Source organism: Procambarus clarkii, chromosome 70 (assembly GCF_040958095.1).
Source record: "Procambarus clarkii isolate CNS0578487 chromosome 70, FALCON_Pclarkii_2.0, whole genome shotgun sequence".
Taxonomy (NCBI): Eukaryota; Metazoa; Arthropoda; class Malacostraca; order Decapoda; family Cambaridae; genus Procambarus; species Procambarus clarkii.
Genome location: NC_091219.1, coordinates 20,043,516 through 20,055,761, shown reverse-complemented (window position 1 = coordinate 20,055,761; position 12,246 = coordinate 20,043,516). Strand labels below are relative to the sequence as shown.

General features: G+C 42.8%; 2 non-coding genes across 2 annotated transcripts in view; both read right to left on the bottom strand.

Moving 5' to 3' along the window:
• The window catches only part of LOC123775260 (uncharacterized), a 55,796-nt gene that overhangs the window by 24,680 nt on the left and 18,870 nt on the right, over positions 1-12,246 (bottom strand). The window lies entirely within an intron of this gene.
• Positions 9,817-9,898, bottom strand: TRNAS-GCU (transfer RNA serine (anticodon GCU)). The gene has a single exon. It is a non-coding gene; the product is annotated as a tRNA-Ser (tRNA).

Sequence of the window (12,246 nt, the reverse complement as noted above, 5' to 3'; positions counted from 1 at the left end):
TTTTATATGTTCATGTTTTCTTACGCTTGACTGTAATGTTATCAGCTCTGTATGGTAGCATTATCACAAGCTCTGATTGGCTGTTTATGACATCATAGGGAAATCTAGGATGTGATTGGTGGGCCAATACTGTCAACTATGAACTAGTTTGTGACTAGTTATGGTGGCATATATATATATATCTGGTATATTTACATATTTGAATGGCCTAAATTTGAGCATAGAAGGGAGAGCTGTAATCGTTATCAAAGTTAAAGTGGAAGCTATTATTATAAAACCGGACTTGTGGTCCGAACACCAGCAGGTTAGGTGTGTTCAATCGTTCCCGACACTGACTTTCTTCCAGCGTCTGATGTTGATCTCTCAGAGTAAATGGAAAATTCCTTTCATTCAGTACTTGTAAGGTTTGGAGTGCAGTTTTAGGGATTATTTTCCTCTTTCTGGTGTCAGTAGCAAGTAGATCAGTGAATCATATAAAAGACATTAGTGATTTAACGGCAAATAATGAAAATATTGTCGTTGAACTTTGATATGACACTTCATTGATGAGTAAAACTACTTGACATGAAACCTGGCATAAGGAACATAGTGTCAACACGACAGCATCAACCATCTTATTATTAAACAAGTAAGTTTATTTTATTAAGTCATTTATTTAATTACATAATCATTTATTTACATATGTCTTTTAACTGAGAGACGAAACCGAGAAAACGAGTTTGTTGTTGTCGAGTAGACAGACCTTTCATAATCAGGGGGGACTATGGGATAATTATTTTCGATACAAGGTATTGGTAGTGAAAAGGTTGAGAACGATTGACCTATTGTACACTGACATTATATATACTTGAGCAGCAGGCGTTCCTTTATGTATATTTGGTTAAATATGACCGCATTGTTGATCTTATAAGCTTTCTATGCTTCTATTATTTTCTTACTTTCGGGAGTAAGATGAACAATCAAGTTACCGAAATTCATGGTAAAGGAACTATAGTGATTATTGAAGGGTATATTTTCTACAACGTTTCGTTCCACTCTAGAACTTTTTCATGTAAGGATTGAATACACAAGACTGATTGATGAAGATTAAGCCACCCAAGAGGTGGCACGGGCGTGAGTAGCCCTAAGTGGTAGATTTTTGGGAGTGAATGTGACCTGTGGTCGTGAAAGGATATACTGTGTGCTGAGCTCGCATTTATTTTTTTTTTTTTTTGAGATATATACAAGAGTTGTTACATTCTTGTACAGCCACTAGTACGCGTAGCGTTTCGGGCAAGTCCTTAATCCTAAGGGTCCCTGGAATACGATCCCCTGCCGCGAAGAATCGTTTTTTCATCCAAGTACACATTTTACTGTTGTGTTAAACAGAGGCTACAGTTAAGGAATTGCGCCCAGTAAATCCTCCCCGGCCAGGATACGAACCCATGACTTAGCGCTCGCGGAACGCCAGGCGAGTGTCTTACCACTACACCACGGAGACTGCTAAATCGTCAATCTATGTGGCTATGTGGTAAATCGTCAATCTATGTGGCTACTATCGCGGGGAGGATACTACTTGACAGTAATTATGAGGGTGTTCATCTGTTGGACACCTTTTTTGACGAGGAGAGTGGCAGTGTTGATGGCTTCAGGGTGGTTACTGCAAGATTCAGGGACTCTTTAAAGCTCTTCTAAGGTCGTTGGTTGCTTCACATTCCAGAAGATAGTGAAGTAGTGGCTTTTTTTTCTGTTTGGCAGAAGATGTATTCCCACTCTCTAGGCTCACTAATCTCCCAGTTGCATCTGTAACCTAGACGTAGTCCATATAACCGAACTGCTATTTCCCTGTGGATTACTTTGGGGATATTTAAGCTATCTAACTTGGTGGCCTGAAGATACTATATTGCAGAGGGCGAACCTTCTGCTACTCGCTGGTGTAGATGGGCTTTGTTGAGGTGTGAGAGTTATTTCGTGATGGTGATTTTTATGTACTTTAGGCTGGGCTGAATTCTTTTGTGGATGACTGATGAAGAGTTGCCAATTTAGCAGTTTCATCGGTTTTCTTATTTAATGGGATTCCAACATGGGATGGGATCCAGTTTAGGGTGATGTTGAGTCCTTTGCCTTTAGCTATTGCTCATCTTGAGGTTATCTTGAGATGATTTCGGGGCTATTTAGTGTCCCCGCGGCCCGGTCCTCGACCAGGCCTCCACCCCCAGGAAGCAGCCAGTGACAGCTGACTAACACCCAGGTACCTATTTTAGTGCTAGGTAACAGGGGCATAGGGTGAAAGAAACTCTGCCCATTGTTTCTCGCCGGCGCCTGGGATCGAACCCAGGAACCACAGGATCACAAATCCAGCGTGCTGTCCACTCGGCCGACCGGCTCTCCCTCATGGATACAAAATTCTGGTAATTATTTCCACGTTGTCGTTCTGTGAGTTTGTTTGTTGGTTTTTTGTCTTGATATTTGAAGTGCAGCTTTTGAGTATTCAGTATTATTGCATTTTGAGTGTTTAGTAAATAGTTGAAATTCCTTTACAAAACAGGCAAATGCCTGTTTTGTAGCAGGGGTTCACATATACGAATGCCTATTGTGTGGCAAACAGCTCAGTTTGGATTGATGATACTGGTCCTCCCAGTCTCCAATATACCTGTAGCGAGTAGATTATCCCAATAATATACTCGCTCCAAATGCTTTGTTAATATTCCTGTCAACCTTTGGAGATGAATGAGGTGAGGCGTTGCCCGGGCAACACGGTGAGGCGTTGCCCGAGCATATAAGCAGCAGGATAGCAAACATTAACCAGTCTACTTTCAAGTGTGGTCTAGAGCAGACACTTGCGAGATACTGTACCGATCTCTCAGTGCGCTCAACTCACACCAACGTATCACCTGTGTACTTCTGTATATTCGACCAAATATATATATAGTATCTTAGTGTCTGTGTTTATTTGTCACCATACTTTACGTAACAATAGAACCGTTACATACCTGATCGCTTCAAAGAGCAGCACCTATCATATTCTGTGTCCACCGATCCGTCTGTGAAGATGTGGGTGCAATGCTGCTCATTTGCTTTTCTATAATGCGAATACACAAGGTTGACTGACGAAGATTAAGCCACCTAAGTGGTGGCACGGGCATGAATAGCCCGTCAATACACAAGCTTGTTGTTGTTTTATATTTAGCTACTCAGAACGAAATGTTCATGTAGCACGGGCTATGGTGAGCCCGTAACCGAACACGAGGTGAAATGTTTGTCTTATATACACATGAGGAAGAGGTTAAATGGTGTGGGTTAAGGTGAAGTAATCAAACATAAGAGAAGAAATAGGGGAATAATGGGGAGGGAGCCAATCAAACACTAGGTAAGGTGGTGGGTAGGGGAGAAGGCGGTTGAAATTGAAATAAGTTTATTGAGGTAAAATACACACAAAGGGATGAGGTAGCTCAAGCTATTCTCACCCCGTTCAGTACATCGTGTTAATACTATACATAGACACACATCACAACAATAAACACTATTACCGAACATTCTGAGAGGTAAACATATACATTTCCTCCTTCACAAGGAGTATGTTATCAGACGTACACACAAATACTTTTATGACCTAGGTATACTGTATAGACAGCGGTTGAAATGTCTGCGTTATACGGTGCTGTAAGGTGACAGCTGGATTTGGTCGTAGGCAAGGTATCGAAGTCGTTACTCGGTATATATATATATATATATATATATATATATATATATATATATATATATATATATATATATATATATATATATATTTAAGGCACAACTCTCCTAAACACGAGAGTGAAGTATACAACTTTAGAACACTTTCCCACCAGGAGACTCGAACCCTAGCCAGCACAGAAGCCTTTCAGCAACTGGCATAACAGGTACGCCTTAACCCGCCTTAACCCCGCGTTAAGGTACGCCTTAACAGTTGCTGGAAGGCTTCTGTGCTGGCTACGGTTCGAGTCTCCTGGTGGGAAAGTGTTCTAAAGTTGTATATATATGTATATATATATATATGTCGTACCTAGTAGCCAGAACTCACTTCTCAGCCTACTACTCAAGGCCCGATTTGCCTAATAAGCCAAGTTTTCCTGAATTAATATATTTACTATAATTTTTTTCTTATGAAATGATAAAGCAACCCTTTTCTCTATGTATGAGGTTAATTTTTTTTATTGGAGTTAAAATTAACGTAGATATATGACCGAACCTAACCAACCCTACCTCACCTAACCTAACCTATATTTATAGGTAAGGTTAGGTTAGGTAGCCAAAAAAAGCTAGGTTAGGTTAGGTTAGGTAGGTTAGGTAGACGAAAAAACATTAATTCATGAAAACTTGGCTTATTAGGCAAATCGGGCCTTGAATAGTAGGCTGATATATATATATATATATATATATATATATATATATATATATATATATATATATATATATATGTATGTATGTATGTATGTATAATATATGCGAACAAGCCTGAATGGTCCCCAGGACTATATGCGACTGAAAACTCACACCCCAGGTAGTGACTCGAATCCATACTCCCAGGAGCAACGCAACTGGTATCTACAGGACGCCTTAATCCGCTTGACCATCACGACCGGACATAAGGAAGTGAAAGCTTCAGCTATCACTTCCTTATGTCCGGTCCCAGTTGATACCAGTTGCGTTGCTCCTGGGAGTATGGGTTCGAGTCACTTCTGGGGGTGTGAGTTTTCAGTCATATATATATATAATTATATGACTGATAACTCACAATAGATTTTTTTGGAGGGGAGGGGTCTTTTCTGAGTAGAGCTTCCAGGATTTGCAGTCAACCTCTGGTCAGTGGTGGAGGCCAAGGAGTGCTGTATTATCTACTAGCTTGTTCCTAGTGAGTGCTGTGTTATGTACCCTTTGGATGGGGTTTCTCGGGGCACCAGCTTGTAATTGGCAGGTCAAGCTTCACGAAATCTTTGTGGTGGTCGCACCAATGTAATTAGATCAAAGGTGACAGCCTTCACTGGGGCGTGTAAACTGGGATATATCTTGAGGTTATCTTGAGATGATTTCGGGGCTTTAGTGTCCCCGCGGCCCGGTCCTCGACCAGGCCTCCACCCCCAGGAAGCAGCCCGTGACAGCTGACTAACTCCAAGGTACCTATTTACTGCTAGGTAACAGGGGCATTCAGGGTGAAAGAAACTTTGCCCATTTGTTTCTGCATCGTGCGGGAATCGAACCCGCGCCACAGAATCACGAGTCCTGCGCGCTATCCACCAAGCTACGAGGATACCATGTTTGAGTTTAACAAAGGGTTGTATTGTTTATCGGAGCTGTTCTTAAGTATTAAATTAGCTGCTGATTTAATAATTAAGAACAACCCCAATAAACATTGAACCTTCTCATCGCCTTGTCCCGCCTCTCCCATAACCACCCCCTTCCTCTTCCCTTGACTTACATCTTTGCTATATATTATCTTCACTGTATATACAATTATCATCACCATAGCCGTCTTCACTACTCGCTATCTTCCCTACCATTACTTTAATCCGAATGAATTCAGTTCATCGTTTTCGAGTAAATCCAGAAAATGCGCAGAGTAAATGTCAGAAGTAACTTCGAAATCTCCGGAAAAAACATCCGAGAGGGTTAAAGGCTGATATTTCTTGAAGTATTTAAAAATTAGGCTGGACTTTATCGGCCGAAGTAATGCCATGCATTACCGCGATACACACATTACGAAACTGGAGAAAGTTCAGAGGTATTCCATCAGACTTGTCCCAGCGTTGAGAGGTACGAGTTACGAGGAAAGACTCAAGGAATTAAATTCTAGGTCTCAGGAAGGGAGAAAAATCAACGACACTTATCTTGAGGTTATCTTGAAATGATTTCGGGGCTTTTTAGTGTCCCCGCGGCCCGGTCCTCGACCAGGCCGGCCTCCACCCCCAGGAAGCAGCCCGTGACAGCTGACTAACACCCAGGTATCTATTTTACTGCTAGGTAACAGGGGCATAGGATGAAAGAAACTCTGCCCATTGTTTCTCGCCGGCGCCTGGGATCGAACCCAGGACCACAGGATCACAAGTCCAGCGTGCTGTCCACTCGGCCGACCGGTACTTGATAATGCCTATTTCCTCCGAGGAAACAGGCGAGGCAGACAAGGACAGGCTAGTTAGCACGGATAGTACACGAACAAGGGAACACGGAAGGAAATTTAGTACCTGAATGAACCACAGACACACTAAAAGGACTTTCATAAGTCCTTTTATAAGTGAACAAATGGAATAAGTTAAGAATCGAAGTGGCGGTGACAGACTTTATACCCGCCAAACACACACCGAAACTACGACGTTGGTACAACGTTCGAACAAGTTTTAACACCCTAACCAGTTATAACAACCAATATATCTAGTTGTCACAACGTTCTAATACGTCATAGACACGTTAAGCCAAGATGTAACAACTTTATTACAAGTTGTAACAAGCGGAAAATAAAGGCAGTTACGGTTTGTGTTTCCAGGGTACACAGTTTCAAATACAGATACAATATAGAGCTCAGTTTCTCTTGGAAGCCTGTACACCAGTCGATTTAAGACTGAATTAGAGGAATCAAACCCTAGCCAGTACAACTAGGTGGGATGAGAGGGGTAAGCTTTTAGCCTTAAACCTCCGGGGTCAGAAGCACTTCAACCTTTCCTTATCCCATGTAAGTGTAAATATTGTCAAAGGCAAATTATACACAATAGACAGGAAAATATAAAATTCAGTAAATATAACAAACTAAAGTGCGAAAGAAATCCCATAATAATAATAAAAATCTATATAATAATAACATGTTGTTATTAATAACAATAATAACAATAGACAATGACGAAAAAGGAACAAGAAAGAAGAAACAAACTGATAAGGACAGGATATGTATAGAGGCTAATTATTGCTTATCTTCCCCTTGTGTACTGTCTACCGTTCTCTGTTATACTAATAAGCCTACTGATAAGCCTAACAGCAGTCATTACGTGGACTCGCCATCTTCTTAAGAAGTGGCCAAGTTATACCCTTACCTGGTTGATACCTGGTTGATGGGGTTCTGGGAGTTCTTCTACTCCCCAAGCCCGGCCCGAGGCCAGGCTCGACTTGTGAGAGTTTGGTCCACCAGGCTGTTGCTTGGAGCGGCCCGCAGGCCCACATACCCACCACAGCCCGGTTGGTCCGGCACTCCTTGGAGGAATAAATCTAGTTTCCTCTTGAAAATGTCCACGGTTGTTCCGGCAATATTTCTTATGCTTGCTGGGAGGACGTTGAACAACCGCGGACCTCTGATGTTTATACAGTGTTCTCTGATTGTGCCTATGGCACCTCTGCTCTTCATTGGTTCTATTCTTAGAGGTGTTCACCTTAGTTCTGGAGGTGTAATAAACAGTGATGCTATATTAACATTTGTTAAGTTCGTACTGCCTGAGAATGAAATGATTTACTTGCCTATGACTGCTACATAGCAACTATAATATTAACAACTGTGCGTATAGGTATTTGAGACCTGCTCTGTTAACTTGATGGCAAGTTTGCTTAACTTAGCGAATATGGGTTCAGTGATGGGCCTTGTGTATGGGTCGACTCTGTAACGCTAACACCACTCCGCACAGGATGGGTACAGAGGACTTCTGTAACCCTTCCACCGCTCAATCCTCACAGGATGAGTACAGAGGACTTCTGTAACCCTTCCACCGCTCAATCCTCACAGGATGGGTACAGAGGACTTCTGTAACCCTTCCACCGCTCAATCCTCACAGGATGAGTACAGAGGACTTCTGTAACCCTTCCACCGCTCAATCCTCACAGGATGGGTACAGAGGACTTCTGTAACCCTTCCACCGCTCAATCCTCACACGATGGGTACAGAGGACTTCTGTAACCCTTCCACCGCTCAATCCTCACAGGATGGGTACAGAGGACTTCTGTAACCCTTCCACCGCTCAATCCTCACAGGATGGGTACAGAGGACTTCTGTAACCCTTCCACCGCTCAATCCTCACACGATGGGTACAGAGGACTTCTGTAACCCTTCCACCGCTCAATCCTCACAGGATGGGTACAGAGGACTTCTGTAACCCTTCCACCGCTCAATCCTCACAGGATGGGTACAGAGGACTTCTGTAACCCTTCCACCGCTCAAACCTCACAGGATGGGTACAGAGGACTTCTGTAACCCTTCCACCGCTCAATCCTCACAGGATGAGTACAGAGGACTTCTGTAACCCTTCCACCGCTCAATCCTCACACGATGGGTACAGAGGACTTCTGTAACCCTTCCACCGCTCAATACTCACAGGATGGGTACAGAGGACTTCTGTAACCCTTCCACCGCTCAATCCTCACAGGATGGGTACAGAGGACTTCTGTAACCTCTCCACCACTCCTCACAGGATGGGTATGGTGCACTTGGGAAGCTCTCCACCGCCTCTCACAACACTGGTGAGGTGTACTTGTGTACACCCAGGTAACACCACAAGGAGCCCAGTGTGTCGTAGCATATATCGAGCCGTCCCCCAGGGCAAGGTTGTACATTAAATGACTCTTACGTTAATGGCTGCCCTTTAAGATTCCATAATCTGATAACAGTACTGACTTACACAGCCCACTCACCCTCTGGGAACAAAAACAGTAATGAGTGAAATGATGTAGAGACGCGCCCAGGAAGTAACAGCCAACGACTCAACCACTGTACAACATCACTCCGGATGAGGTCCTTCCCGCCAAACACACACCGAAACTACGACGTTGGTACAACGTTCGAACAAGTTTTAACACCTCCTAACCAGTTATAACAACCAATATAGCTAGTTGTAACAACGTTCTAATACGTCACAAACACGTTAAGCCAAGATGTAACAACTTTATTACAAGTTGTAACAAGCGGAAAATAGAGACAGTTACGGTTTGTGTTTCCAGGGTTGTGGTAATTACTTGCTAGGAGGCATTTCGCCTCTCTGACATACGGAATGGACGGAGTGGTATTTCTCTCGCTGTTGTGATTGGCAGTGTGGGTGATTTTGGAACACTACAAGCAACTTCTAGTGCCCCGCATGGTATAGCTGAGGGATCTTATCTTGAGATCTTATCTTGAGATGATTTCGGGGCTTTAGTGTCCCCGTGGCCCGGTCCTCGACCAGGCCTCCACCCCCAGGAAGCAGCCAGTGACAGCTAACTAACACCCAGGTACCTATTTTACTGCTAGGTAACTGGGGCATAGGGTGAAATAAACTCTGCCCATTGTTTCTCGCCGGCGCCTGGGATCGAACCCAGGACCACAGGATCACAAGTCCAGCGTGCTGTCCGCTCGGCCGACCGGCTCCCCGGGATAGGTAGGGTAGTTATACAGTAACCATCCCTCTACTTCATTGGCACTGTGGTGCCAACCTGCCCTCAGGTTACGCCCATCCAAGTGGCTGTTAACCCCAAAGATATATTAATAAATGTTAATGTACTTGTAATACAGACAAAATTCCTCAAATATAAATTAATATTATATATTATAATTTTGCGCATCGTTAGGCCTAGGTTAGGTATTTTGTCTCTGTTGACACTGATTTGCATTTGCAGTCCCCGAGGGAAGTTTTTAGAGAGATGCGATTCAAACGCAGGAAGAGAACGTTAAAAAAATATTAACAAAAAAGTTAAAAAATATTTTTAATTGTTTTAACGGTTAAAAAACTTTCACTGTTACAAAAAAAATGAATTAAGTCGGTTGGAAGTTGTTATTGATACCGATTCAGTCTACTTTCCACCGCCGTTCTTCCTGAGTCATTACTAAGGTTTCAATCACAGAAAACTTTGCGACGAGGATGGGATTCGAACCCACGCAGGGAGACCCTATTGGATTAGCAGTCCAACGCCTTAACCACTCGGCCACCTCGTCATATGAGATCTGGGTAACAAATATATAGTAATTTCTCTACTTTTACTCGCTAGTGTATACTAATTTGAGTTGAGTATCAATTCCTGGGCCCCTGTTTCTTCAGTCGCTGCTACGCCTTCCGACCCTCTCATTGTTTCCTTATCTGCCTTACTTACAAACCTATAGGCAAAGTATCAAAGAAAAAGCACAAGGATTTGTTAATATGATTTATGAATTATCAGTTAATACATGTTCAAAATGAGATCCATTTACTTTAATACATTTTCGAACGCGTTCAGCGCAAGACCTTTGAACATCTCAAGGCATGAAAATATTTGGTTTCGTCTTAATGTTCTCTTGATATGTAACCCTTTAGTACGTGTATTGTTCTAGGAGAGGTTATCTTGAGGTTATCTTGAGATGATTTCGGGGCTTTTAGTGTCCCCGCGGCCCGGTCCTCGACCAGGCCTCCACCCCCAGGAAGCAGCCCGTGACAGCTGACTAACTCCCAGGTACCTATTTACTGCTAGGTAACAGGGGCATTCAGGGTGAAAGAAACTTTGCCCATTTGTTTCTGCCTCGTACGGGAATCGAACCCGCGCCACAGAATTACGAGTCCTGCGCGCTATCCACCAGGCTACGAGGCCCCAAGAGTACGAGAGACTGTATATATGTGTATCTTCTCTGTGTATGCTACCAAATTTGTGTTTCACCTAATAATAATGAACACTTATTACTTTATAGGAAAAAAATGTTCACACACATATAAGAAAATGGTGCCTTTCTTGCTCAGACTTGCTTCCAACGTAACGTTTTCAAGAAACTCGTATATTAAAAGGAATGTTTCATATTAATTATATACCTCCCTACAATGTAAAATATTTTTAACATTAAATATTTTGAATAGATAAAAAGAGTATTTTATATCAAGTTTTAGAAGACAAATGTAAAACAAATATTTCTGAAACAGATTTATGTTTAAAGAAATATAGTACATTCAACGGGAAATTAATGTTGTGACGGGGCCGGTCGGCCGAGCGGACAGCACGCTGGACTTGTGATTCTGTAGTCCCGGGTTCGATCCCGGGCGCCGGCGAGAAACAATGGGCAGAGTTTCTTTCACCCTATGCCCCTGTTACCTAGCAGTAAAATAGGTACCTGGGTGTTAGTCAGCGGTCACGGGTTGCTTCCTGGGGGTGGAGGCCTGGTCGAGGACCGGGCCGCGGGGACACTAAAGCCCCGAAATCATCTCAAGATCTCAAGATAACGGGTAGGGAGCAACGCTTGTCATACATCAGTGGGTATATATACACACGTGGGCATACCCCATGATGTATTTATCCCAAAGCCACATGTGTGGCTTTGGGATATATACGCTTGGTATTTATCCAAAAGCCTTCGAACTAGCCAATGCTCCAGCCACACACTGTGCTGCTTGGTGGGTAAAGAAATCAACGGACACGCTCTGACCTTTGTCAAAGGAAGTCTGCTCAACCTAGAAGCTACAGTCAAATTCCAAGAAAAAACATCTTCCTCAAAGAGGCTGGAAAATGGAACTCCGCAGGGAGGAATACTAAGCCCCTTCCTCTTCATCTGTCTCATGGAACAAGTCCTGAAGCTCAAGTTACCAAAAGCCAAATTGCTTTTGCAGATGACTTTGTAGTCATCATCAATGGCAGAGGCGCTAGGAATCATGGACATTATCAGCAGGGAAGCGGAACATAGCAGTGAAATAAACATCAATAAAAATAAAGCAATGGAATTAAATTGAAAACTCAAGACGTCAGACTCGTAATACTCAAGACATCAGACTCAATAACAAGAAATTGAGTGGGTTACCTCTTTTCAATACCTTGGAATTATAATAGACAGCCAGTTGAAATTCACTCAAGAAATTGAATATCTTTGGCAACGTTGTAAAGCCAGAAACTCAGCCTTGTGCTCCCTGACAAGTCTTAGAGGTGGTGCATCTCTACCAGTACTCAACATGTACTACGTTCAAGCAGTTAGGTCACTCATTGACTATGCTGCTTCTGCTCTTAGATCCATACATTGATAATCAATTAGAGCAACTCGAAGTGTCACAAAATGATGCCCTCAGAACAATGCTGGGAGCACCTATGTGGACGCGGCGAGAAATTCTAAGAATGGAAACCAACTTACCAGTCTTAGGAAACAGGATCAAACAAAGGATAGCCACCATAACAGCAAAACTTGTTGGAACCACCGCCAGACTGTCAAAGATAGCATACACAGATCACTTTATAGAAACCTTCAATATAGAACAAGTGCATGGACGGATAATCTTTTCAAGATTCTAGAGAAAGTGGACTTGAAACTGACCTTTTGAAACTAAGGGGAAGATAGAC